Source organism: Bos indicus, chromosome X, assembly GCF_029378745.1.
Source record: "Bos indicus isolate NIAB-ARS_2022 breed Sahiwal x Tharparkar chromosome X, NIAB-ARS_B.indTharparkar_mat_pri_1.0, whole genome shotgun sequence".
In the NCBI taxonomy this organism is placed as follows: Eukaryota; Metazoa; Chordata; class Mammalia; order Artiodactyla; family Bovidae; genus Bos; species Bos indicus.
Window position 1 is genome coordinate 48,085,378 of NC_091789.1, and position 27,251 is coordinate 48,112,628.

General features: G+C 37.6%; 1 protein-coding gene across 3 annotated transcripts in view; it reads left to right on the top strand.

The window, feature by feature from the left end:
- DIAPH2 (diaphanous related formin 2) overlaps positions 1-27,251 on the top strand; it is a 984,078-nt gene that overhangs the window by 436,875 nt on the left and 519,952 nt on the right. The window lies entirely within an intron of this gene.

Below are 27,251 nucleotides of genomic sequence, written 5' to 3' on the forward strand. Positions count from 1 at the left end.
TGTGCACATGTAGACACATCATTCCTGTACCCAAAATTGCATATATTTTATCATCACAATGACTCTTTTAAATAGATATTGTCAGTACCATTGCATGAAAATAAAAGTGTACAGGTCAAGAGGTTAAATAGCTTTCTCAGGATCAGTGGTTAAATGGTTAAGTTATCCCTTGTTAGGCACTTAATATGTGCTGGGAACTGTGCCAAGCAATTTATGTATTTTATCTCCTTGAATCCTACAACAGTCCTATGAAATAAGTACTGTTATCCTCATTTTACAGATCAAGAACCTGAGGCTTAGAGAAGTTGCCCACTTGTGACTTAACTGCTAAGTGATAAAGTAGTAGAGCTGAGGCTCAAAACAAATCCTATCATGACTCTAAAGCCATTGCTCTTTTTATTCTATTACTTTGCCTCCTTTGGGCAAACTGTGTCAGTTTGCTAAAGCCCTATCTCCTCATCTGAGATTACTAGGTTACTATGAGAATTATACCAAAGAGACTGCTTGTTAGAATAAAGCACTCTATTAGATCTAATTCTTAGAATTCTTGGCAGCTTTTGTTTGACCCTGTCTAGAGGGCGGAACTGCAAGATTTTTCATTGATGGGCATAGTCATTGTAGGCTTTTTGTTATTGTTGTTTGTATTTGAATCATGTGGTCTGCTTTGATTTTAAGGTGATCAACTAGTTTCTGCTGTAATAATTCTGTCCTGTCTCCCTTAGACGGTCTCCAAATCTGAGAGCCCCAGTGTCTATTGTTTGAGCTGGCTGTGTCCATGTAGATGTTTCTCCATTGTGTAGTGTGGGCTTGCATTCCGGTTCACCTCATGTATGTTTTAAACATAGATATAGTTTATTCCCTATGCTATAGGGCCTATAGGACTAAGGTTTAATGAGTTTATGTAGGCTGTTTATTATCATGACACACATTTATTAACCTCAACAAAAGTTACACTGTGCTAAGAAATCCCCTTTTTGAAAAATGTGTTTTCTTTGTCTGACTAGTAAGTCCACAGTTTTCTGACTTGAAACAGAGAGCAGATCACATTTGTCCTGCCTGACTTAGTGACATGATTCTTTGCCCAATAATCAGAATGAGCAAGTTAAGAAGCCTAAATGTGACTTAGTTCTCCCTCTTTTTTTCCAATTTTTTCCAGTTTCATTTCAAAGTACAACAAGGCAAACAAATGTCTGACTCCTATTCAATACTTGAAGCTTTCTAGTTTTTTCTGTATAGTCAAATTGTAGTAAAAGACTATCATATTTTGAAGAATTAATCAATGCAGACATTTATTTTGCCGATTAAAACTGTAGGTTTTCCTTCACATGCCTTAGTAAATTTAAAAAAATGTAAATATGCAGAATGCTACTGTGGTATTTATAATACAAATAAATACTATAATATTTATTTATTTTAAAAAAAAACAAATACCATAGTGTTTATTTACCAGTAATATTAAAAACATTTATTATTTTTTAAGTCATGTTTTCAACTCTTTAAAGAATATAAGAAACAGAAGGATTTTCACTTATCAATGGTCCTCTGCTGCTACAGCTGCTGCTAAGTCGCTTCAGTCGTGTCCGACACTGTGCGACCCCATAGACGGCAGCCCACAAGGCTCCCCCGTTCATGGGAATCTTCAGGCAAGAACACTGGAGTGGGTTGCCATTGCCTTCTCTGATGAATGGCCCTCTAATATGCAATAAACTTTAACAATTTTTGTATAGAAATGTAATACCTGGGATTTTTGTGTGTGTGTGTTTCACTTGATTTTGTAGCATTAACAATACATATTTGTCTTTCTCTTTAAATTGCCTGGTCCACTTGGGAGGAATGAATTGCTTTGTTTGGAGATGGCAGTAAATTATATCTGCATTCGTGAATTCAATTCCTTTAATCTTAACCACTAGGCAATCAAAGCTTCCCAGGTGGTGTAGTGGTAAAGACTCTGCCTGCAAATACAGGAAACCCTGGTTTGATCCCTGGGGTCAGGAAGATCCCCTGGAGGAGGGCATGGCAACCCACTCCATCATTTTTGCCTGGAGAATCCCCATGGACAGAGGTGCCTGCTGGGCTTACAGTCCATGGGGTTGCAAAAAGTCAGACACCACTGAACCACAAAGGTTTTCACTGCAACAAGTTCAGGTAGTCAAAAAGACTGCTTGTGAAATCACATTATTATGCTAAATCTTAGAAGGTAAGTGAAGGAGAATCACAAAATCTGATTCTGGCCAGCTCCTTCTGTGTTATACCCAATGCCTTCATGCATTTCATGTTTGCTGGTGTTGTGTTAACCTGTTTTTTTCTTGTCTCTTCTTCTTTTCTAGATGTCCATTCGTTTTTTCTAAGCCTGAATCTTTCTCTTTTTCACATCTCGCTTGCATCCTTTGCCCCACAAATTTTGAGTTTTCCCTCTGTTGAAAACATGCCACTGAGGACTTTTTTTCCCCAGCTGGCTTCCTTTCCTCCTCAATGCCAGATACTCTAAAATTTCCTTTCATTCCTTATCCTGCTCAACCAAAACTCATTTTCTTAGTTGTGCTTGTAGGAGAAAACAGTTTAACATGTAATTTAATAATATGCCTGATTGGAATTGTGGTGCTTGGTTACGAGGCACAAATGGTGAATAACTCATCTGAGTTATTAAAGTTAATATCGCATTTATCCAGACAAATTCAATGTCTGAGTATCTTCTGATGAGGAGGAAGGTCCTGGGTGGCAAGAGTTACTTGATTTTCAAGTACCCAAAGAAGACTGTTTCCTGCTCAGGCAGGAGAAAAGACTAGAATCACCACTGCCTTTCTCCCTCCCATCCTAGAAAGGATTTGCTTCAGTGATGCAAAAGTAACATCAATTTGCCATTCAAAGGAGCTGTTTACCATTTGTGTCTAATTACCATGTAGCACATAGATAATGCATAGCATTAAATATGTATCATCAGATTAACTTTGTTGTAAATTCTATCTGATTACAGTGCTAAACTCCATCCATGCATAATCATAGTTTGTTGCTTATGTGACATCATTGTCTTCTCATTACAACAAAAAGCAATTTTTTTAAGGACACATTGCTTTCCAGAGACTTGAATAAACAACAGTATTATCTCTCCTGCTGCTGCTGCTGCTAAGTTGCTTCAGTAGTATGGGTCAATAAGCTCTTTCCTGCCAGAAAGCTAATAGATTTTAGTTATTTGACAAGATGAATGCCTTACTGATAAAATAAAAATAAAACACTTTAATCAGCAAGATCATGCCCCCAAATTTAAGGTTATTAATAAAAGTACTAATGCCTCCTTTATTTCAAAATATTTTAATTTAAGCTAGAAGCCAAGTTCACTATATGGACGTAGTTGAAGATCCTAAAACGCTTATAAAAAACAAAGAAACACTTAAAAAGTACACCATTATCCTAAGATTGTTGAGGAGCTTCTAGTATATGCAGTTATGAGTTAGATCCAAATAACGTGTACTCAGTTTAGGTGATTCTTGTTATTATTTCAGCTTTGAAAATATGCTTTAGTGTAACTTAATTTGATCTATTGAGAGAAAAATTTAAGACCAGTAAGTGTTTTTAGGACATCAGTGGTTAAAATGAAGTAGTTGTAGGCACACTTACATATAGAACATTGACCAAAAAGAAAAGAAATTAGCACTTTTTAAAAAGCAATTCAAGTATTGAGGGAAAAATAAAATTGCATTCTATTTTAGAATATTAGTGCATGCAAATGATTCTTAAATGCTGTGAAAATTCATGTTGGTAGAGAGAAAAAAAAATGATTAACATGGAAGGAAGTATAAAATTGCTGCAGAACAATTTACAAAGATATGTATAAAGCAGGGGTTCCCATGGAGGACCCATCAAGAGAATTCAGGGGCTCCTGAACTTAGACATGAAAAACATTGCATCTTTATTTTCTTTACCTGCTAGCTAATATTTAGTATTCCATCTGATTAACAATATAGGCAACAAACCAAAGTGCCTAGAGTATTAACAGGACATCTAACTGTGTCACTAATAGAAATAATAAATATTTCCTTGTCACATTAAACTTATGGCAGATATCTTAAAATATTGTTCACAATCATTACTACTTCAAAATTTTACTGTTTATTAAAGCTGCCACTAGGTCTTGTTTTTTAGTGACTTAGTCAAGAAGGAGAACTATTATTATGTCACAATTTATATTTGTAATATGTTGATAACTATTTCAATATAACTGGCTTCTTTTCCATTCTTATGTATTTTATTTTATTCTGAGAAGGCATCTATAAACTGGTATTAAAGAGTTCATGGCAAAAAGAAAGAAGAAACTAGTATAGAAAAGAAAGTTTCCTAATCAAGATGGCAGATACAAGTCTTTCCCAACTTCAGCTACCCTCACATTATTTATAGAAAAGGCACCAGACCCACGGGTGAGGCTAAAGTACCCTCCTAGGCCACAGAGACTAAGAAATACCACACTGGAAGAGTGAGGGGATCAGCTGCATTCTGACCACATTGCATCTCCCCAGAGTAGAACAGTGCTGCACCCAGAGTGCCCCCCAAGCCTGTAGTTTCTCCAGTGGGAAAAGAGGACCCTAAGTGGACATCTAGCTCTCCCAGCATTGTGGGACACTTCCAAGAGTGCTCTACTGGGGCTAACTTCCTAGAGGTAACTAGGGAATCTATGGGACTCAACCACTGGAGATTAAAGAGAGAGAGAGATTACTGGGGTGGGAATTACAGCAACCAGCACTCAGATCCTGGCAAACTGTATTTCTGCTTGTAGCAATGCCCATGCGGAGATCTCAGCCAATGGCTCTTTCTATCTTCAGAGCCAAACTGGTCAACCCATCTGGCTAGGGAGTCCATTGGACAGTTCTGCCTGATTTGGGTCCCCAGTCAATGAGCCATACCAGCTATGGAGCCTGTTATGCTGTTTGGTCTAGACAAGAAAGCAGATTTGCACCTCTGCATACCTGCTGAGCATAACCTCCAGTCTCACCAAGTAGCCTAGCCTGAATACTGAGGCCACTGTGGAACCCATGCTACAACCATGCTTGTTCATGGATTGAAGCAAGCAGCCTTGCCCAACTGTTATGCATACTATCTGGCTGCACATAACCATGGAGCCTGAACAGTAACTCTGATAGTCCCAGAGTCCAGTCTACAGCAACACTGAGCCATGAAGTCTAACCTGTGGCCACCGAATGGCAGAGTGCAAGGTGTGATCCTGCCTTATTGCTACCTGGCTGCAGAACACAGACTAGCCCCACCTAACTGCAGGATACAGTTGGAGGACCCTCTCCATCAGAGAGCCCAGCCCAGTCAAGAACAGAGTATAGCCAATAGCTTACTATGTTATGAGGCCCAGCCCGTGGCCCTGTCCAACAATAGGGTGCAGCCTGAAGTCCCACTTGGTGCAGAGCACAGCATGCAGCTCCAATGAACATAGTCCAGCCAGCAATGCCATTCACTCAAGGAGCACAGCCCAACTGACCAGGAGCAGTTGCAAAGCCATCCATAGCCCTGCCCACTTGCAAAATCCTACCAGTGACCCCACCTGATTGCAGAGTACAGTAAAAGCCCCATCCATATGGGAGTCTATCGAGTGGCCCTGCTTAAATGTGGAGCTCAGCCAGCAGTTTTACCCAGCAATGGAGCTCAACCAGTGATACCCTTTCTGACCTCAGATAATGGACCATAGCCTCACCCAAGTGGGGATCCCAATAGCAAATGCCATTTACCAAAAAAATTCTACCAGCTGACTCATGTAGTACCCCAGATTGAGCTGATGAGTGAAGGGGTTACCCTATGGTAGCAAACATATAAAGTCTGGAAGAGAAGACCACTTACTGAAATGTGCAGATACTAACGCAAGGACTCAAGAATTACAAATAATCCAGTAAAAATGTCACCACCAAAGGAAATTAATAAAACTCCAAGGACTGACCCTAGAGAAATGGAGATCTGTGAACTTTCTGAAAAATAAGAATAATCCTCTTAAATTCAGTGAATTATAGAAATACACAGAAAGACAACTAAACAAAATTGGGAAAAACAAAATGAGAAGTTCAACAAAGGAAAAGTGATCATTAAAAAAAAGAACAAACAAAAATCCTAGAGCTGAATAATACAATGACTGAACTGAAAAATGGAATAGAGAGATTCAACATCACACTTGATCAAGCAGAAGAAAGACAAGTGACCTGGAATGTACGCCTTTTGAAATTATACAGTCTTAGAAGTAAAAATCAAAAAGAGTGAAGAAAGCCTACATGACTATCAAAATTTCTCAAAAGAAATATTATAAGCCAAGAAAATGTGAAATGATGTATTCAAATATTGAGAGGGGAAAAAAAAAGTTTCAACCAAGACCACTCTAGCCACAAAAGCTGAGTATCTTTTCCTTTAGGAGAGAAAATATTGTTTTGAGAAAATATTTTCCTTTGAAAAGATAAATATTTTCTCAAATAAACAAGAGCTGAGGGACTTCATCACTAGAACTGCTGTACAAGAAATACTAAAGGGTGTTTTTCAAGCTAAAATGAAAAGATGCTAATTTAAATCATAAAAACATGAATGTGTAAAACTCATGGTAATGGTAAATATATAGTCAAAGTCAAATTCTCTAACATTATAAGCTGTGGCATAATTCACTTATGACTTCAATAATCTCTTATTTGTTACACATTATAAAAATTTAAATAGTAGCATCAGTAATCTAAAATAATATAATCTGTTAGGGGAGAGAAGTAAAATTGTAACGTTTAGTATGCTATTGAAGTAAAATTGTTATCAGCTTAAAATAGGATGTTATAAATATATTTTGTTTAGCCCTCACTGTAACCACAAAGGAAAAACCTATAGTAGATACACAAAAGATTATGGTAAAGGAGTCAAAGTATACTGTCACAAAAATACTCAAGTCACAAAGGATGAGAACAGTAGAAGACTCATGGAACAATACATTCACAAAACAACAAATGGACAAAGCAAGTCTCTACCTATCAGCAATTAATTTAAAGGTAAATGTTTTAAGGTCTCCAATCAAAAGACATACAGTAACTGAATGTGTAAAAACAAGATTGAAAGATATGCTGTCTAAAAGATACGCTATCTAAAAGTACATGGAAAGACTGAGACTGAAGAGATGATGAAGGATATTTCAAGCAAATAGTAACCAAAAGAAACCAAGGCTCCTCTGTCCATGAAGTTTTCTAGACAAGAATACTGGAGCGGGTAGCCATTCCTTTTTCCAGGGGATCTTCATGACCCAGGGATTGAACTTAGGTCTCCTGCATTGCAGGAGGATTCTTTACCATCTAAGCCACCAGGGAAACCCCTGCTATACTTATAACAAACATCATAGACATTAAGCCAAAAAATGGTCGAAACCCAGACAAAAGCAGTCATTATATAATGATAGAGTGGTCAGTTCATAAGACAATAATTGTAAATATGCAGCCAACATTGGAATGTGAAAATACATGAAATAAAGATTAATAGAACTGAAACAGGGGCTAAAAGAAATAAGCAACAGTAAACTAATAGTTGGAAAATTTAATACCCCATTTTGAACAATGGATATATGATTCATACAGAGAATGAATAGCAAAATAGTGGATTTGAACAATACTATGATTTAATATACCTTACAGACATATACAGAACATTTCATCCAATAGCAGGGATTACATACTCTTCTCAAGTACACATGGAACATTCTCCAAGATAGATCATATGATAGGTAATAGATAGCAAATTTAAGAAGACTGAAATTATATCACATCTTTTCTGACCACAGTGTTACGGTACTAGTAGTCAATAGTAGAAGGAAAGCTGGAAAATACATTAATATATGGAAATTAAGTATAACACACCCAAATAACTAATAGATCATAGAAGGAAAAGAAGAAGAAATACATTGAGACAAATCAAAATGGGAACACAACCTACTGGAACTTACTGCATGAGGTGGGGGAACAGTTCTAACAGAGAAAATTTATAGGGAGAAACACAGCAAGAAAAAAGAAAGATCTCAACCTTACTACTCCTCAAGGAATTAGAAAAATAAGCAAAAACGAATCTCAAAGCTAGTAGAAGGGAGGAAATAATAAATATTGGAGCAGAAATAAATGAGACTAAAAGACAATAGAAAAGATCAATGAAACTGAGAGCTGAATTTTTGAAAAAATATACTCGTAATCATGAGACTACTATAAATAGATGCCAACTAATTGAAGAAATCAATACATTCCTAGTGGCATATAACCTACCAAACATGATTCATGAAGAAACAGAAAATATGAGCACAGCACTAATGACTAAGGAGACTCAACAGTATTCGAAAATGTCTCAAAGAAATGTCTGGGATAAGATTGTTTCACTGGTGAATTCTGCCAAACCTTTAAAAAAGAATTAACATTGATCCTTTTGAAACACTTCCAAAAATCTGAAGAGAAAGGAACATTCCCAAGCTCATTTTATGATGCCAGCATTACCCTGATACTAAAGCCAGGTAAAGATACTACAAAAAAAAAATTAGGCAAAGGACTTGAATAGGCATTTTCCAAAGAAAATATTCCAATGGCAAAGATATACATGAAAAAGTGCTTGATTTCACTAATCATCAGGGAAATACAAATCAAAACTACAATGAGATATCACCTTACACCTATTAGAAAAGCTGTTATCAAAAAGTCAGAAAATACTGGGAAGGATAAGGAAAGAAGGGCACCCTTGTACACTGTTGGTAGGAATGTAAATTGCTAAAGTCTCTACTGAAAAAGGTATGCAGATTCCTTAAAAGATGAAAATTGAACGGAATATGATCCAGCTATCTCACATCTGTATGTATATTTGATGGAAATTAAATCACTATATCAAAGAGAAATCAATATGCCCATGTTCATTGTAGCATTTTTTTTTTTTATAGCCAAGACATACAAACAAACTAGATATCTACTGATAGATGTGTGAATAAAGAGTTGTGGCAAGAAATTCCCTGACAGTCCAGTGGTTAGGAATTGATCTTTTTACTGTTGTGGCCCAGGTTGGGGAATTAAGATCTGACAAGCCACATGGTATGGCAAAAAACCCTTAAAAATTAAATAAAAATTTAAAAATACAGACAGTTCCATCCAGACCATTTTCCAGGAATAATTCATTAAAAAAAAATTGTGATATATATATGTATACATACACATACACGGATACACACACAGGAATATTATTCAGATTTTTCAAATTAAATTCTGCCATATATGACAACATAAATGGACTTTGAAGGCATTATTCTGTGTGAAATAAGTCAAAGACAAATACTGTGAAGTATCACTTATATGTGGAATTAAGACAAACCAAACTCAAAGGAACAGAATAGACTGTTGTTTGTCAAGGGTGAAGGCAATGAAAGAATGGCTGATACTGTTCCAAGGGTACAAAATGAATAAGTACTCGAGATGTAATGTGCACTATGGCAACTATAGTTAACAGTACTGTACTGTATATTTGAAGTTCCTAAGAGAGTAAGTGTTAAAAGTCCTCACCAGAATAAAGAGAAATTATGATCATGTGTTGTAATGGGTATTTAAACAAACCTTAGTGAGATGATCATTTTGTAATTTATGCATGTATCAAATCATCACATTTTACATCTTGTTCTGTCCTGTGCTTAGTTGATCAGTCATGTCCAGCTCTTTGCGACCCCATGGACTGTAGCCTGCCAGACTCCTCTGTCCATGGGGATTCTCTAGGCAAGAATACTGGAATGGGTTGACATGCCCTTCTCCAGGGGAAGATCTTCCCAACCCAGGGATCAAACCTAGGTCTTCCATATTGCAGGCAGATTCATTACTGTCAGAGCCACCAAGGAAGCCAAAGAATACTGGTATGGGTAGCCTATCCCTTCTCCAGGGGATCTTCCTGACCCAGGATCTTAAAGTTACACAATGTCATAGACCTTAGTAAAACTGGAGAAAACATTTTAAAAAGTTTTCCAATTAAATGACTTAGAAGTTTCCCTTAAATGTATTGCAAGACAGTAAAATGATCAGTAGTTACCAGGCATTAATGGGGAAGAAGGGATGAAGACCGAGCACAGAGGATTTTTAGGACAGTGAAAGTAAATATTCTGTATGGTAATATAATTGTGGATACATGTCACATGTTTGTTAAAATCCCATAGAATGCATGAAATGAAGATTGAACCCTAATGTAAACCATGGACTTGAGGCAAAATTGATGTGTGAATGTAGGTTCATCGGTCCTTAACAACTGTAGCATTTTCCGGGGGATGTTAAGGAACCTATACATGTACGAGGGCAGGATATACATGGGGATTATCTGTATTTGATGCTCAGTTTTGCTGTAAACCTAAAACTACTCTAAAAAAAGAAAGAAATTAATGCAGAGGCTCACAGAAGGGGCACTTTGGGTTGGGTGGCCTGTGGTTATAGTGTCTCCTTGAGAAGTGTAACTTAAACTAGACTTTGCTGCATTATTAGGGTTCAGTTAGAGAGGGCCACAAAGAGAGATAGTGAGCAAGGGCTTAAGACATAAGGAAAATATCTATATTCTGGTGTACATCAGAAGTCATGTAGCTGACAATGAGAAAGAACATGTAAATGTTGGGCTTATACTTTAGAATGATAGAGATCAAATTAGTGACTCACAGTATATTCTCTTAGGTCTTTCTAGTGCCTAAATGGCAGGATATGCATGTCACATACTATCCTATTTGCTATAGTCCTGACCACACCCACTACATATTACCCATTCTAATTTGTTCCTAGTCTTTATGCTCATCTGACTTTTTGACTCCTGGTATATAACTTGATTGCGAGCTTATTAAATTTGAACATGTTTGTTTAGAAACATTACTTTAGCTATAGGATGCCAAATGGCTTGGTGAAAAGAGATTAAAATAGATAACTGTAATTTCAAGTATAAAGTACAATGAGGTCTCAAAATACATTGTAGATAAATAAAGGAAAGGTGGATAAATAAGAAGTTACAAAGAAAAGATTCATTGTAAAATGTTGGTGATAGAATGGTTGTACTGTTAATAAAAATTAGCAAATCATGTGAGAGAAACAATACTTCCATGGTAGAGGAGAAAATTGTTATGGATATATTACAAAAGAGTATGTCTTAAAAGTCAGAATAGAGATGAGGACTGAAGTTAAGAATTTGGGGAGTCATTTGCAAGGAAATCATAGTCAACAAGAGTCCAAAATGCAGTACTTGGACGTAATCTCAAAATGACAGAATGATCTCTGTTCGTTTCCAAGGCAAACCATTCAATATCACAGTAATCCAAGTCTATGCCCTGACCAGTAATGCTGCAAAAGCTGAAGTTGAATGGTTCTGTGAAGACCTACAAGACCTTCTACAACTAACACACACAAAAGATATCCTCTTCATTATAGGTGACTGGAATGCAAAAGTAGGGAGACAACAGCTACCTGGAGTAACAGGCAAATTAGGCCTTGGAGTACAAAACAAAGCAGGTCAAAGGCTAACAGAGTTTTGCCAAGAAAACCCACTGGGATAGCAACCACTGTATTCCAACTACACAAGAGAAGCCTCTACACATGGACATCACCAGATGGTCAATACACAATCAGATTGATTAAATTCTTTGCTGCCAAATATGGAGAAACTGTACACAGTCAGCATATGACACCACGGTTATGGCAGAAAGCAAAGAACTAAAGAGTCTTTTGATGAAAGTGAAAGAGGAGGGTGAAAAAGTTGGCTTAAAACTCAGCTTTCAGAAAACTTCAGATCATGGCATCCGGTCCCATCACTTCATGGCAAATAGATGGGGAGACAGTGGAAACAATGTCTGACTTTATAGTTTTGGACTTCAAAATCACTGCAGATGGTGACTGCAGCCGTGAAAGCAAAAGACGCTTGCTCCTTGGAAGAAAATCTATGACCAAACTAGACATCATATTAAAAAGCAGATGCATTACTTTAACCAAAAAGGTCCATCTATTCAAAGCTATGGTTTTTCCAGTAGTCATGTATGGACGTGTGAGTTGGACTATAAAGAAAGCTGAGCGCTGAATAACTAATGTTTTTGAACTGTGATGTTGGAGAAGACTCTTGAGAGTCCCTTGGATTGCAAGGAGATCCAACCAGTCCATCTTAAAGGAAATCAGTCCTGAATATTCATTGGAAGGACTGATGCTAAAGCTGAAATTCTGATACTTTGGCCACTTGATGCGAAGAACCAACTCATTGGAAAAGACCCTGATGCTGGGAAAGATTGAAGGCGGGAGGATAAGGGAATGACAGAGGATGAGATGGTTGGATGGCATCACCGATGTGATGGACATAAGTTTTAGTAGGCTCTGGGAGTTGGTGATGGGCAGGGAACCCTGGTGTGCTGCAGTCCATGGGGTCATAAAGAGTTTGACATGAATGAGCAACTGAACTGAACTTGCAAGGAAATTATTGTTCTAGTTGAGTCGCTGAGTTATGTACAACTCTTTGTGACCCCATGGACTGCACCATGCCAGGCTTTCTTGTCCATTACCATCTCCTGGAACTTGTGCAAACTCCTTTGAGTTGGTGATGCCACCCAACCATCTTGTCCTCTGTCATCCCCTTTTCCTCCTGCCTTCAATCTATCCCAGCATCAGGGTCTTTTGTAATGAGTCGGCTCTTTCCATCAGGTGGCCAAAGGATTGGAGCTTCAGCTTCAACATCAATCCTTCCAATGTATAATCAAGGTTGATTTCCTTTAGGATTGACTGGTTTGATCTCCTTGCAGTCCAAGGGACTCTCAACAACTAAACAAGTGATCTAGTTTAGAGACCAGAGAAATTTTTGAAGTTGGTAGTGAAAAAAGTGACTGCTGGAAAGTTAACTTCCACATTTCTGGAGACTACACAGGTTGAGGGGATGGATCATGTTAGAGAAATCAGAACAAAGGGAGCCAGCATATCAGGGGAGTGCCAGGTTCGCTGGTGCTTCACAAAATTGAGCACAATAGAGAGTTCTGAGGAGTGTTGAAGGAGAGCATGATATCAGGGGAAAAGATACCTCTTTTGATATACTGAATTGCAGTGATGCCTTTAAAGTAGTTATTTTCTGATAGATCTTCGTTAAAACAATCCACACTTCATATCAGATACCTGTATTCCTTAAGTGGATGTTGTTGTCTTTTGGTCTCTATCACCCTTATTTTTAAGGGACAGATGAATTTCTGTTGGGCATATAACTATCTGATGTACTATTTTCTGCTTCTCTTCCACTTGATTTGTTTTCTCTGAATTTTCATTCACTTCTTCCTTTCCTCCTCCCTCCTCCTTTCCTTTCATCCTTTCTCTTGTTTTAACAACTTTTTTGTGGTATGGTAGTGATTTACTCACTTAAGTCATGACCAGCTCTTGCAATCCCCTGGACTGTAGCCTCCCAGGCTCCCCTGTCCATGGGATTTCCCAGGTAAGATTACTGGAGTGGGTGCCATTTCCTTCTCCAGGGAATCTTCCAGACACAGGGATTGAACGTGCATCTCCTGCACTGTAGACAGATTCTTTACAGCTGAGCCTCCAGGGACTTTTTTTTTTTGTAATGGGCCCGTCAGTTCAGTTCAGTTCAGTCACTCAGTTGTGTCTGACTCTTTGTGACCCCATGAACCGCAGCATGCCAGGCCTTCCTGTCCATCACCAACTCCTGGAGTCGACCCCAAATCATGTCTATTGAGTCAGTGATGCCATCCAACCATCTCATCCTCTGTTGTCCCCTTCTATTCCTGCCCTCAATCTTTCCCAGCATCAGGGTCTTTACAAATGAGTCAGCTCTACACATCAGGTGACCAAAGTATTGGAGTTTCAGCTTCAACATCAGTTCTTCCAATGAACCCCCAGGACTGATCTCCTTTAGGATGGACTGGTTGGATCTCCTTGCAGTCCAAGGGACTCTCAAGAGTCTTCTCCAACACCACAGTTCAAAAGCATCAATTCTTCGGTGCTAGCTTTCTTTATAGTCCAACTCTCACATCCATACATGACTGCTGGAAAAACCATAGCCTTTACTAGACGAATCTTTGTTGACAAAATAATGTCTCTGCTTTTTAATATCCCCTCCAGATTGGTCATAACTTTCCTTCCAAGGAGTAAGCATCTTTTAATTTCATGGCTGCAATCACCATCTGCAGTGATTTTGGAGCCCAGAAAAATAAAGGCAGCCACTGTTTCTACTGTTTCCCCATCTATTTCCCATGAAGTGATGGGACCAGATGCCATGATCTTAGTTTTCTGAATGTTGAGCTTTAAGCCAACTTTTTCACTCTCCTCTTTCACTTTCATCAAGAGGCTTTTGAGTTCCTCTTCACTTTCTGCCATAAGGGTGGTGTCATCTGCATATCTGAGGTTATTGATATTTCTCCCGGCAATCTTGATTCCAGCTTGTGTTTCTTCCAGTCCAGCGTTTCTCATGATATACTCTGCATATAAGTTAAATAAGCAGGGTAACAATATACAGCCTTGACATACTTCTTTTCCTGTTTGGAACCAGTCTGTTGTTCCATGTCCAGTTCTAACTGTTGCTTCCTGGCCTGCATACAGATTTCTCAAGAGGCAGGTCAGGTGGTCTGGTATTCCCATCTCTTTCAGAATTTTCCACAGTTTATTGTGATCCACACAGTCAAAAGCCTTGGCATAGTCAATAAAGCAGAAATAGATGTTTTTCTGGAACTCTCTTGCTTTTTTGATGATCCAGTGGATGTTGGCAATTTGATCTCTGGTTCCTCTGCGTTTTCTAAAACCAGCTTGAACATCAGGAAGTTCATGGTTCTCATATGTCTGAGGACTGGCATGGAGACTTTTAAGCATTACTTTGCTATCGCGTGAGATGAGTGCAATTGTGCAGTAGTTTGAGCATTATTTGGCATTGCCTTTCTTTGGGATTGGAATGAAAACTGATCTTTCCAGTCCTGTGGCCACTGCTGCATTTCCCAAATTTGCTGGCATATTGAGTGCAGCACTTTCACAGCATCATCTTTCAGAATTTGAAATAGCTGAGCTGGAATTCCATGACCTCCACTAGCTTTGTTCGTAGTCATGCTTTCTAAGGCCCACTTGACTTCACATTCCAGGATGTCTGGCTCTAGGTGAGTGATCACACCATTGTGATTATCTGGGTCATGAAGATCTTTCTTGTACAGTTCTTCTGTGTATTCTTGCCACCTGTTCTTAATATCTTCTGCTTCTGTTATGTCCCTACCCTTTCTGTCCTTTATTGAGTCCATCTTTGCATAAAATGTTCCCTTGATATCTCTAATTTTCTTGACGACATCTTTAGTCTTTCCCATTCTGTTGTTTTCCTCTACTTCTTTGCATTGATCACTGAGGAAGGCTTTCTTATCTCTCCTTGCTATTCTTTGGAACTCTGCATTTAAATGGGTATATCTTTCTTTTTCTCCTTTGCTTTTCACTTCCCTTCTTTTCACAGCTATTTGTAAGGCCTCCTCAGACAGCCATTTTGCTTTTTTGCATTTCTTTTTCTTGGGGATGGTCTTGATTCCTGTCTCCTGTACAATGTCATGAACCTCCGTCCATAGTTCATCACTCTGTCTGTCAGATCTAGTCCCTTAAATCTATTTCTCACTTCCACTGTATAGTTATAATGGATGGTCTAGTGGTCTTCTCTACTTTCTTCAATGTAATTCTAAATTTGGCAATAAGGAATTCATGATCTGTGCCACACTCAGCTCCCAGTCTTGTTTTTGCTTGCTGTATAGAGCTTCTCCGTCTTTGGCTGCAAAGATAATCAGTCTGATTTTGGTGTTGACCATCTGGTGATGTCCATGTGTAGAGTCTTCCTTTGTGTCGTTGGAAGAGGGTGTTTGCTGTGACCAGTGTGTTCTCTTAGCAGAACTCTATTAGCCTTTGCCCTGCATCATTCCGTATTCCAAGGCCAATTTTGTCTGTTACATCCGGGTGTTTCTTGACTTCCTACTTTTGCATTCCAGTCCCCTATAATGAAAAGGACATCTTTTTTGGGCATTAGTTTAGGAGGTCTTGTAGGTCTTCGTAGGACTGTTCGACTTCAACTTCTTCAGCTTTACTGGTTGGGGCATAGACTTGAATTACCATGATATTGAATGGTTCGCCTTGGAAATGAACAGAGATCATTCTGTCGTTTTTGAGATTGCATCCAAGTACTGCATTTTGGACTCTTTTGTTGACCATGATGGCTACTCCATTTTTTCTAAGGGATTCCTGCCCACAGTTGTTGATATAATGGTCATCTGAGTTAACTTCACCTATTCCAGTCCATGTTAGTTTGATGATTCCTAGAATGTCGACATTCTCCCTTGCTATCTCCTGTTTGACCACTTCCAATTTGCCTTGATTCATGGACCTGTCATTCCAGGTTCCTATGAAATATTGCTCTTTACAGCATCGGACCTTGCTTCTATCACCAGTCACATCCACAACTGGGTATTGTTTTTGATTTGGCTCCATCCCTTCATTCTTTCTGGAGTTACTTCTCCAGTGATCTCCAGTATCATATCGGGTACCTACCATCCTGGGGATTTCATCTTTCAGTGTCCTATCTTTTTGCCTTTTCTTACTGTTCATGGGTTTCTCAAGGGAAGAATACTGATGTGGTTTGCCATTCACTTCTCCAGTGGACCACATTCTCTCAGACCTCTCCACCATGACCCGTCCATCTTGGGTGGCCCCATATGGCATGGCTTAGTTTCATTGAGTTAGACAAGGCTGTGGTCCATGTTATCAGATTGGCTAGTTGTCTGTCATTTTGGTTTCAATCTGTCTGTGGTCTGATGCCCTCTCTCCGTGCCTACCGTCTTACTTGGTTTTCTCTTACCTTGGATGTGGGGTATCTCTTTACATAATGTATGTGTTAGCAAACCCAGATTTGGATGTTTGCTACTCATAAGCCAATAACTTGAGAGGTAAGTGTTAGTAGAAAGGGAAGGTGCTTTAATCTGAACAGCTGGCAATGTGGGAAGAAGGTGGACTCATGTCTAGAAATCAACTCTGAAGATTCTGCTCAGCCATGCTAGTTTTTAAAGGGGCAAAGGAGGAAGATTCTCAGTGAATCACTGAGGCTGTACGTCACGTTCTCTATCATTCTCCATTGTGTGCAGACAGGCTGACTCTTTCTTCACATGTTGTCTTGCCTGAGTGGTCTGCCTGTGGGATTGCTAAGGGGGTTCTTGGTGTGTAGAGAGATACTCATTTTTTAACTGCTTAATTCTTCATTCTTCTTATCTAGGATATGAAACAACAGATTTAATAAGGCATGATATGTATTCTGTAGAGCATAAGTCAGAAGTTAGTTTCAGTTACATAGTGATCTCATTCCTCTAATTAAGTTCTCTGACAGTTAGAGGGGAACAGAAATGGGCAAATAAAACAGGGGCAAAGGGGCTACTTTCTCATGTATGGGAATATTCCAGCTGGCTTTTTGTCCCCCAGAGAGCTCTGACTTGTGCTGGCTCTATTACTTTTCTGGAACCCATTCAAATATCCAGCTCTGAATCCATTGTGTAGGTTCTACAGGGCGCCACATGATTATGATTTCAAATGATATTTTATGTCTGAAAACAGATTTTATGATTTATAGAATTTACGGTTGCATCCTGACAAAACGATGTGAGTGAAGCAAAGGTCATACAATCCATTCCCTTGATTGTAGGCAATGCTCCTCCTAAGTCATTAAAGATGGATGGGTATCTATCGATTCTGCAGGGAAAAAAGATTCTTCAACTTCCTTCAATTATCCAGTTCTAGAGTATAATTATTCTTAATTTCAGGAAGTTCATGCATGTGTAATAGTAGAGCTCGTTTTTGTCTCCTCAATCCATCTTTGTAATCATTGATCTACATAGAACGTATTTTCATGGTTATCGACCATCTGTATTTTATGCAGCCTTTGAGTCTGCATGTGTTCCTGCACTGTACAAGGGTTTATGGCTTTAGAAGACTACAAGTATATCAATTAAGGTGATAATGGCATTAGTATTGAAAAATTTGAAAACATTTTTGTCTGAAATAACAACTTGTATTCACCACATTCATTTTTATAATTCTTAAGGGAAAATGAAACATTAGCAATGACAGTAACAGTCATAAAACATTTCTTTCTCACTTTGCATCTGGTGGAATAAATAGTTACTTTATGACATGCTACTGCAATCTCAAAATACTTATATATGTGAGCTGCTGTTCATTTTCATCTTTTCTTCTAACTGGTTAGAAGTAATTATTTTCCCCGTTCTCCACTGAGATTTTCTTTGGCCGTTGTGTGCTACTTACAGTCCGTTGGTAAAACGACATTTATTCCAAAGAAATGTGATGGTGATGACTGTTTATTTTCATCGCTTCTGTATCTATTGTTGATTAATACCAGTATTTCATTTGTCACCATTACTGATTGTGCTGTTGTCCACAGCTGATACCAGATTGGTTCACAAATGAAAAAGAGGTAGCTTTAAACAATTCATTATTTTTTTCTTGTACTAATCAGACTGTAAATCATATTTTAAAAATGCAGAAAAAAATATACTTTGAAAAAAAACACAATTTTATTAATAGTTGAGCATGGCGTGTCCTCAAAGATCGTATTTTATGCTGCCTTATAGACTTTAAGCCATGGTATAATTTCATTAAAATTCTGCCTTTTTCATACTACACATCCATCGGCTCTATAAGTGAGATGATGTTGGGGATAGACCAGGAATTTTCTTGCAATTGTAAAACTTGCAAAGTGCCCTCATTTTCCTCAGACTTTCAGAACCCTGAATTAGAAAATGAGAAGCTGGGTTAGACCCAGATTCCCTACTCTCATTTGTAACTATGAGTTTACTTCTGCACAAAAAGCTGAAGTCCTTCAGCCCAAGAGAAACGGAGGGCAGAGCGTCCAGGCTTCAGTGCCCTCAATAAATTAACAGAGATGGAGAACAATTGCACTGTTTTTTCCTGCTAGTTTCCTACTCTTTTTTAAAAAAATTCCATTTATTTTCTTTGAATCCAAAGATTGATGGCTAGTTCTATATTTGGGCTTCCCAGGTAGTGCCAGTAGTAAAGAACCCACCTGCCAATGCAGGTAGACATAAGAGATGCGAGTTTGATCCCTGGATCAAGAAGATCCCCTGGAGGAGGGAATAGCAACCCACTCCAGTGTTCTTACCAGGAGAATCTCATGGACAGAGGACCCTGGCAGGCTGCAGTCCATAGGGTTGCACAGAGTTAGACACGATAGAAGTGACTTAGCTTGCAGTCATATATTTAATGAAGTAAAAAACCTTTTTAATTGATTATATCTATAAAACCACCTTCTCTTTTTTATGTATTCAGTAGGTAAAATACTCAAAATATTTCTTTCTACATAAAAAGAAAAAATATTTACTTACTGTATTGTTTTTTCAGTGTTCTAATTCTAGATCTCCTGTGTAGATAAAAATGAACCTAGTTATCAAATCTAGTAAAGTTATATGATAGTTATGATATAATTTGCAGTAATATAGTATAGTTAACGGCTATGGCATACTTCGATACAGTGTAATATAGATACAATGTGGTGAATATTTTAATCTCTTTACATAATATTTTAGAGAGTCAGTCAGGAAGGAATACACAAAGGAGATTGAATGCTCTTTATTTCTTAAGCTCGGTGGTATACACATAGAATTATTATCTATGTATATATTTTTGTATATCTTAAATATTATACAATAAATAAAATTTGAAGCATTTGACAAGTGCTAAAAGTGTATGCTTAAGGCAGGGTTCCTTGACTTTGGCACTATTAACATTTTGGACTCAATAATTCTTTTTTGTTGAGTGTTGTCCTGTAAATTGTAGCATGTTGAGCTGCATCCTTAGCCTCTGCCCACTGGTTGCTGCTCCCTGACACCATTTGTGACACCAAAAATGCTTCACATGAGACCCATGTCCCCTAGGGGCAAAATTATCTCTGAATGAAAACCACTGTCTGAAGAATTACTTTTATTTCTCAAATATAGGTAGTAAAGTTTCAGAATTTAATAAAATTCCAGTCATTTGCTTTTTTTTCTATGTTAATTAAAAACTCTCAGGACAGAGAGTTTGGACATTGGTTAGTATAAGCAAGAGCAAAACTTAATTCTTTGTGTTTTTAAAAAAAAATCTCTTTCCTAGGAATATAAAGTGTTCATGTTAAGTTCAAATTCTGAGAGAATTCATTCTCATTAAATTGCAAATAGACCTAATCAAGCATTGTTTAAAATATAGGTATTAATTATTTTTCAGAGGTGAATTCAGGCAGTTTTACTAGTATGATTTAACTTTTTTTTTCCTTTATCACATACTAGGTGGCTTTTTGTTTTACATTAACAGTTTAATAGTGTTGAACAGTTCACTTTATACCATTTAAAAGACGTTATGGTGATTTTTTTTAATGTATGTCATTTAAGAAAGGCAAATAGTATAGTGATAACAACTTTCAATTTGGACCCAAAAAGCTGTGTCCAAATCCTAGCTCTGTCACAGCCATATGAACCTGAGAAGGTTACCTAACCTCTCCGGGCACATTGTCTTCTTCATCCTCTAAATAGCTGATGAGTCTGTTGTGAGAATTAAGTTAAATAACATCCCCTGAGGTGTCCTGACATGTAGCCCAGTGCTGGTTAAATAATAGTCATACAACAAATATCTTTTGAAGTGAGTGGGATCAGTTCAGTTAGGTTTGCTTTTTTTCCCCAAACATTTTCCTTCAAAATGTTTAATTGAATAGTCTCAGTTTTCGATGTTAATAGAATTCTGAGCAGAGTGATAATTCTCTTCTGGCTACTTACTTTCTATGCACTGTCTGGAAACTCAGAAATAAAGACATCAACTGAGGACAAAGGAAATCTCCAGGACTAGTCTACCATTTTTGAGAGGATAATTCAGAAGGCTCACTTCAACCTATTTGATCCTTTGGATCTCATTCCTTATTTTGTATTTCTGTTTATTTGCATGCTGGAAAGGTAAATGTAGTTTCCAAGTAGGCAAAAATACTTGAATTAAGATAGAACTGATTGATGGAGCTGACTCTGGGAGAATGACAGAGGTGAGACGGGAATTTCCGATGTGATCAAAACCTTTTAATATTTTTAAGTATTCTGTAGATTTTTAATATTCCACTTGAATAAATGAAACAAAACTTTATCCATCAGTTGTTTCCCACAGTTTCACCATTGTTGAATTTATATTATTGTAAGATATTCATGTCTTCTTTTCATGTTACACTATCATTAAGCTTGAGATAAGTCTATTATACTATGAGGTCCTTAGCGCAAATGATCTGAAAATATTTTAAGTAAGTCCCTGGCATTTTTATATTTGGCTTTTATTTGTTTAGATGTGTTTTATTTTAGTATGCTGTGTAGTATTAGAATCATATATTTTACATTAGCATCATTTAAAATATATGAGAAAATATATGAAATCATGGTTTTATGAAATTTCCAACATATTACAGATTAAATTGTATATTTTAGTTTGAATATTAGTGAACAATATTTTATAAAAATTGAAGTATGTAAAATTGCAAACATGACTTTGTTCTAAAAGTTTGGTGGTATAAGAATTTGTCATATTAAACAGTTGATCAGAAATGTTGTGATCCATTCCAAATAATTATAGTTTAATAGCTACTTTGAATATTTGTTCCAATAAAGAATCACAAAAGATATTAAAAGTTTATGAGCTCACAAGCTTAGATGACAGTACTAAAATGTGGCCTGAAGAGTGCTTTGTGTTGGCCAGAAATAGGAGGGTGGGATTGCTATATGACAGCAAGGGAAGGGAAGACTTTTTAGATGGGTTTATCCTGCTGCAGATGGCTTTGTATGAAAGTTTGCAAGTGAGATTACCTCCTAGGAATGGTACACCAAGTGAGGAAAGGGAGGGGGGGATGAATTGAGAGATTGGGATTGACATATATACACTTGTTGTTGTTCAGTTGGTAAGTTGTGTCCAACTCTTTTTAACCCGATGGACTGTAGCCTGCCAGGTTCCTTTGTCCATGGGCTTCTCCAGGGAAGAATATTGGAGTGGGTTCCCATTTCCTTCTCCAGGGAATCTTCCCAGACCAAGGATTGAACCTGTGTCTCCTGCACTGGCAGGGACTGAGCCATCAGGGAAGCCCCCATATATGTATCCACTATTATGTATTAAATAGATAACTAATGAGAGCCTATTGTATAGCACAGGGAACTCTTCTCATTGTTCTGTGGTGACCTAAATGGGGAGGAAAACCAAAATAAAGGGGATATATGTATACATATAGCACATTCACTTTGTTTTACAACAGAAACTACCACCACATTGTCAGGGAACATTTAGCAGGAGGGTTCCTGCATTCTGTTTTCTATATCTTATAAATTCTCTGTTCCTTATCAGTTCCTGGCACTGGGAACAAGTAAAATGGCACACTGTTCCCAGGACTGATGTCATAGGATGAGACATGCATGAATCTCCATCAGCAAACATTCTCCTTATGACAAAACTGCTTAATCACAACCCTCTTTCTTGAGATATAGATTGTCGTCTGACCTTATGACCTTGTTCCCTTGGTAATGGTTGCTGTACGTTTGGTTTTCTGATCTTTATCATTGTCGAAAGAAATTCCTTGTACAACAGCCCATATATACTCACAGAAAGATCATTAAAACACCCTTACTCCATCAGAGCTTGCGTCCCCGTGTCTGTCTCTCTGTCTGTCTGTCTTTCTTTCTCTCCCTCTCCCTCCCTCCCTCCCTCCCTCCGGCTAATTCTCTGGAGCATGGAAACCCACTGAGCTCACTCTCCTGCTCGGCCTTTCACGACCCCCTCGAGAGGGCACGCTGAGCCTTCATGAGTGGTGCAAGCCCTGTTCTAGGGTTTTATTGGTTATCTGCATAAACCAGGGAATATTAGCTTCTTTCTCTCTTTCACTTTCTTATGGTTGTCTCCGGACCACCAGGTTCCAGTCCACTAAAGCAACTACGCATTCATGCTAAGTTGCTTCAGTCGTGTCTGACTCTGTGCGACCCTATGGACTGTAACCCGCCAGGCTTCTCTGTCCATGCGATTCTCCAGGCAAGAATAGTGAAGTGGGTTGCTGTGCCCTCCTCCAGGGGATCTTCCTGACCCAGGTATTGAACCTACATCTCTTATATCTCTTGCATTGGCAGGCAGGTTCTTTGCCACCAGTGCCACCTGGAAAACACAGAAAGCAACTACTCCAATAAATTAAAAAAATATATATGAACGAGAGCAGATGTGATTTAATGGAGAATTCTTCCTGTTGGAATTTTTAAAATATCTTATTTTTCCTTCTCTTCCAATTGTGGAACCTGTCTTCTGTGAGGTTTTTGATAAGGTGTGACCATTGTCTTCCAGACTGTACACACTGTACTCAGATTTAATTCTGCCTTTATACCTTGCTCATGGAATTAGACACCATCAAAAGTTAAAGTCAAAATTAACTTTATAAGTTCTCTTATTCATTTTCTTTATTTCATGGAAGGAAAAACCGAGGCTCAAAGAAGTTTACATCACACAGCCAATCTGGAATTACAACTCAGTTCATGTGATGGCCAGTTGATTTAATTCTTTTTTTTCCCCTCCTGTTGTTTGGTCTGTTTTTTCCTGCTGTGATATGCAGATGGCTGAGGAAGTTGAGAGCTTACTTTTGGACAGGAATAAAAAATAGCCATAAAAGTTTACTAATTATACAGTTCATACAATAAAAAGTAGCCACAGAAGTTTACTAATAAAACAGTTCAAGCAACATCTATCATTGGAAGTCAGAGTAGAAATTAAATGATCTTTTAAAATATTTTCTTCTGGTATTAGGGTCATAGGATTTCATTTTTGCATTAATAAGCAGCATTTGAGTAAAATGAGAGTGTAGTTCAAATACTAATAACACCATCATTTATTTTATCTCGTATGAATGATTCAAAGTGATGGCCCTATTTAATGAAATAAAGTCTTTCAGCTCTCTGAGAAAAACAAGAGTAAATATTTTGGCCGTCATTTTATAATTTTCTTAAGTGTATATAGTTGAATAGAGTTGAAAAGGAAATAAGGTCTCTCCTCTTTTTCCTTGAATGTTGTGATGAATTGCTATATCATCTCCTTGGACTTTCTACTCTTCAGTGGCTTATTCTTAAAATACCACCCTTAATGTAGTGGGGGAGAAAACAAACAAAAAAAAAAACAGCAGCATCAAAACATTATGTTGGGTTTTAGTCATGTAAACCCTCTTCAAGCCATTTAAACTCTTGGGCAAGTCACTTAAATTGCACGTATGGTGGGGGGAGGGGGAATGTGTTCTTATAGAATTGGGTTATTTTACCAATTCCATATACTCATACATGCAAACTGTAGACACTAAACAAATAGAACAGAAGTATGGACAAGTCCCTTGGGTATCTACTTAGCTCTAATCTTTCACCTTTCCCTAGACATTAAGTAAAGGTAATTAACTCTCCACTTGAATGTCCAACCATCTCTTGAAAGACCATTCCCAAAAGAACTCATCTTTTTGTTCCATCCCCCAGATAAATATCTCCTTTCCTTATCTCCTGGAAATCTGTTCAGCCCTTCTCTCTCCTTTGACTCTGCCTGAGACTCATCCCAGCACATCATGTATTCTTACTGATACTTTGAAGATTTGTTAGAACCATTCTTACTTTCCATTCCCACAGGATTAGCCTTATCTCTCATCACTTCACTCATTTTACTGATATTACTTTGTTTCCTAGCTAATCTTTTTCTCTAGGCAGCCTCCAATCCAGTACATCTTACTTGACTCAGCTTGATTTTTCTTTTTCCTCCATCCATTCACTTTCTTCCTTAAGAAGCAGAAACAGTGATTGCCATCGGTTTTTAGTTGTTGTTTGTTTTAAATCCTGTAGAGAATCTCTAGTTAATTTCAAAGATTTGTTGAATTTCTAAGTCTTGTTTTTTTATTAATTTTATTGAAGTATAATTGATTTACAATGTTGTGTGAGTAATTTGTACATGACTTGACTTTGCCTTTCTCCATGTCTTTGCATCCTTTGTCTTTCATATCTTTAAAAATGTGACTTAAAACCCACCTTCTTCTAGAAATGCTCTGTATTTTCTATGCCAAACTGAATATTGTCTGTTCTTCTTCTGTGCGTTTGTACTATTATATTCATAGTTTTTTCTAGTGGCATTTGAAAATGATCTTTCATGTGATGCTGACATTCTGAACTATAGCATAAGCATTCTCTGTTTTAGTAATTTTTTCAGTTCTTTTTGAACCAATCAGATGCATGGCATTATATTCTGTTTATATGAAATACTCTGTTATCATCTCATTTGGTGGCATTTTAGAGATTATCCAAATATTAGACTGACCCTGTGTGTAGGGCCATATTGAGGGGTTGAGCAGTCCATCCTAGTATTGGTGTCAGATTTATGTATTTCTGCTTCTTGACTGTTTAATTCTGTGTTGTCTCTCAGGGTTTCTGAGAGCTATAGAAACCACCCCAGCCTCCATTGTTGAACCAGAGGACCTTATAAAACTAAGCATGAGGATTCCATACAGGGTCAAGCAATACTTATATGGAACCTACTATAGTATAGTAGGTGTTTCTGTCAGTTCTTAATGTTTCTGTCACAATCGACTGTGAAGTGAAAGTTCTTTTGCACTGAGTGGTGAAAACTATCATAGTGTATAAAGTTTCTCCAGCCCCAGATGGCTTTTTTGGAGGGAGTGTCTTTTAGGCAAAGGGATGGTGGTGGTCTCCATTAACCTAAATTTATGCAAATTGTTTTTGGCACATTAAATCCAAAGGCAACAACCACTAGATCTAGTTTATGTAAGTTCCATGATCTGAATAAATTAAAAAAACAAAATCATGGCTACTTTCAGATGAACAGATTTTGTGTTGGTGAAGAACAACATCACACATAGGGAACCTTGGGTTATCAGTCGCTTTAAATCCACAAATAACATCTCAACTAATATAAAGGCAAGGTTCTGCCCAGGATGCATATAATATGAACACATGCTTGCCCTTTGGACCAAGGGACATGTCAGCAGTCTAGAGAAGGGTTGAGCTTAAGCAGGAGTTTGGGAACGTTTATCAGAGATAGTCCTCAGATCCTGAACATATGGGCTTCTTTTATTTGATAGCATGCCCAGGTCTCCTTAAAAGAGCCAACAGGTCACGAGTCATAAAGAGGACAGACTTTCAGAGGATGAACAATTAGTTGATGGAGTGAACAGCCACATTGTAGTGGATGCGTAGTGCAGCACCACATCTAAAGGGAAGCCAAGATCCCCCAAAGTGATCCCTCTAACCAGCAAAAAACCACGCATGGCATAACAAAGGTATTGGGTGAACTTATATTGATACATTGTCTTATTTGTGATTAATAGTCATTTTATTTTTGTAGAATTTGTCATTGGCATTTGTTCTAGATCCTTTCTTTGTATAGTGTAATCCATTGTTTTGCATTTGATGATGGAATAGTGGTAAAGTTTTCTCAGTGAATGTTTACAAATAAACATTAACACATGTTAGTAGTTGGGAAAACAATCAGTTTTTGAGGATTCCAATGAAAACTGTTACTGGTTTAGAAACTTAGTGCCCCAGGCCAAAAATACTCTATGGGTTATTTTCAATAAATAATGTGAATACTGCTTCGAGGGCAAAATATTTCAAGCAAAACTAGATATGTGATTTGTTGTAGGATTTTTTCAATTTTTGTTCAATTAGCACTCCTCGGTTTATGCTGCGAATGAATGCCTAAGCATGAACATTGTTCAGGATTGTCTCATTGTCTCTTATCTTACTCTTTTTAAACTCAATGGAATATTTAGAAAGAGTCAACAAAAAGCCAAAAATTATTTTTCCTTAAAAAAATAAGTAAAACAAGTTTAGACAAAATGAATTAAAGTCTTGGGAATTATTACTTTGCTTGCAGAGGTAAAGTATACTGAGGAGTAAGTCTAGATTTTGCAAATATGAAGTCATTATATAGATAATGATGAACAGCTGAAAAATGCCCCTCACTGGCTCAACAGAAGAAATCAATATCAAATTGAATCAGATGAGTAGAAGCCTAAGTCCCGCACTGTAACGTTTTAAGGCAAAAAGGTGAACTCTCCCTGAATAATCAAGAATATTTGAGGACATAAGATTGAATTAAGTTTTACAAAAAATCATTTGGGACTACTCCTCTAATATTTGGCTGTATGTATGCACTTCAAAGCATAGCATTAATAAGGTGTAA